We start from the raw sequence: 3022 nt of genomic DNA on the forward strand, positions 1-3022 counted from the left end.
AAACAAAATGTTTATAAACAAAATAAACAATATTTCGCTGGACATTTCTGAGAAAAGGTTATATTATGAAGAGGCATGACGTATTAGATGAAGTAACAACAACTTCTATAAAAAAATAAAACAAAATATTGAGTTGGGAATTCATTTTGTGTTATATTTAATATGTTTTATGATGTAAAACTAAACAAAAAATCTGTATTGATATCTCTAACAAATGCCCACGATTTGCTATTGTTAAAATAAATATTACTCACGTGGGATTGCTATAATTCCATGACAGAATTTAGTTTTGGAATTATTGATAGTTTGTTACATAAAAGTCTAAAAGTAAAGTTCCGAATTCATTTTTCTTAAAACACTAACATGTTTCTGTTCTTAAAATACATATTGCTCACTGGAAGATGGTTTATTTTGTCATGATTTTGGGAAAAATATTTACGTAATCAATGACCGAAGTTTCCAGAAATGAAGATTTCTCAAAATGGAAAGTACCCCGAATATCATATAAATATAAAGATATTCAAGAGCTAGAGTTATTGTACGGAATAAATATTAGCGGTTAAAACGGTTAAAACGATAGACAAAATACAGCATGGGAAATGATCCTTATCCTAGAGTAAGTATATTATTTCATAAGTAGTAAGTATTTTTCACACAATACAGCTCAATAATTTATAAAGATATTAAGGTATCATAGGCTTAATCTGGTTTGTTGTAAATGTATGATGTTCTACATGTATTCTGGACATGAATAAACATCGAGACTATACTTACCTTTCTATTTCAAAATTATTTAGAATATGTTTTTGAAAAAGATAAAATATTGAATCAATTAACCTGCTTTTCTTATGCAGCTGATCTACATTTCAATGTTTAGCCCCTTACAATATGTCCAGGTAGACATTTTCATCGGTAATACAAGATATTTTCTTTATAAAATTATCGTCATTAGCATTTTTCAGGCAATACATATTTTATCGCGGCTTTTATAATTTACACTAAAATATGCTGGCTTTTTTTTTTGATTATTTAACATTTTAAGAAAAGAAAATCAAAATGTCAATGGTAGATAATCCATCGGCTTCGATACAATTGGGTTGAAAAGAGGCTCATCTAATGGGTTGATCGAAGATTATAGGTGACGCCGGCTTGTGTTGATTGTATGATGAGGATGATGAACGTTGACTAAATTTCAGTTAATCGTATCTTTGTAAATACTGAAAGGAACGGAACTAATATTGGACTCAAAGTTCTTTTAGAGATTCAACTTCCACAATATTGTAGTTTGCAAGGGATTAAAAAAACAGCAAATGATATATAAAATATTTTATTTTACAGTATGATGATGACGACTGGTGTTGTGGGTTGAATTGTTTTCCAGCAGATGCCAAGGTAGAAACAAAGACACAAACCAAATACGTAAAAGACTTGGAAGTCGGGGACCAAGTAAAAGTTATTTTAGAAGATGGAACCATTGACTTCTCAGAGGTATGGGTAATAGCCCATGACGATCCCAGTTCAACTGCTACGTATTTAATATTATCTACAAGCACACATACATTACCTATCAGTCATCACCATTTCGTTCCCGTTACTAATGAAAAAAAATCTACATGTAACTTTGAATATAAGATGGCAGCAGAGATAAAGGTGTGTAATTATATTATTTCTATACGAATGACGTGTTATTTTATTGTTCTGGCCCTGAACCCGCAGGGAGAGGGAGGTGGGGTGAGATACCTTGTTCATGGTTTGAATTTTGAAGAGTGATATTTTCTTTATTTTTTTTTTTGAATGTTAATTTATTATTTTGATTTTAGGTAGGAGACTACCTTTGGACAACAATTGGTGGAGAGAACCAACCAACTACAGAGATGGTTATTAATATAGAGAAAGTAGAAAAAAAGGGAGTGTTTGCACCTTTCACTAAAAATGGCTGCATCCTTGTAAACGGTGTCCAAGCCTCAGTTTATGCAGAGGTGAAACCAGCCTTGGCTCACCCTGCTCTAGCTGGCCTTAGAGAAAAATATGACGTCACACCAAAAGCCGAAATGAAGGCATTTCTTGAACCAAACGAAAACGGCGTGCCTAAGGTTTTTGATGAGGCTTTCAAAATGTTGCGGCAGTTAATTCCGCCATATTAAGCACAATACGCTTTAGAGGTTTTCCATTGTTTAAAAATTAAATTTTCCGAAAGCTAGATCATCTTTGCAAAAATTATATCTGTAATTTAAATTATGTCTATTATTATTCGCTGTTAGTTTTAAATAACACAGAAATATATATGGTTAGATGAAAAATAGAACTGTATTGAACTTTTCATACTCAATTTTCTTTTACCTTAATTCTAAAACAATAGACAACATATTCTCAATCTGATTAAACTACAGTTCTAAATTTCGTTTTTTAATTTCCATTTTGATCTGACTGGTTTGCAATAGAGGTCACGTTAGGGGTCACTTGGGTGAACTTTGACTAAATGACTGTTTATATCTTGACATAGATGTTTCGCATAATTTAGTGCATCAAAACAGACCAATTCAGTGAATACGTAAATACACAATACGCCACTTGGTTAATCCGGCGCTGAAAGTGTTATCCAAAATCGCACGGGAGGTTATTTCTGATTAAGATTAAAGACAGAATTGAACATCCACTTTCTTCAAATTAGTTGCTTTTAGTTGACCTTAGTTGTTAAACGTGTTACTTATAAATAAAATATCTTAACTTTCGACTTTAGTTACTTTTTGTTACTTCGAAATCTCTCCTCACTGATCGGGGTTAATTAACTATAATCACTCCCTTGAGTCCATCTATTGTTCATTACAATAGGGTGATGGTTGTGGAGTGGGGGTGCTGGGTTGTTGCGGCGGCCGTGTGGACTAATGCAAGGTGTGTCGTTGAGGCCAGTGACATGGCTGTGGTTTCACGCTTGTACGTGACAAAGAGTAGGGTCGGTTGCCTAACCACGTGGGTTTTCTCCGAGTCCTCTAGTGCAATGGAATAGTAATACCGAAATGAC

At 33.2% G+C, this 3022-nt stretch overlaps 1 long non-coding RNA gene across 1 annotated transcript; it reads left to right on the forward strand.

Moving 5' to 3' along the window:
- Window positions 1–457: 457 nt before the first annotated feature.
- On the forward strand, window positions 458–2732 carry LOC126822492 (uncharacterized). Its single transcript, XR_007680845.2, has 3 exons — window positions 458–616; window positions 1339–1650; window positions 1821–2732. It is a non-coding gene; the product is annotated as an uncharacterized LOC126822492 (long non-coding RNA).
- The last annotated feature ends 290 nt before the right edge of the window (window positions 2733–3022 follow it).

Source organism: Patella vulgata, chromosome 5 (genome assembly GCF_932274485.2).
Source record: "Patella vulgata chromosome 5, xgPatVulg1.2, whole genome shotgun sequence".
NCBI classification, from domain to species: domain Eukaryota; kingdom Metazoa; phylum Mollusca; class Gastropoda; family Patellidae; genus Patella; species Patella vulgata.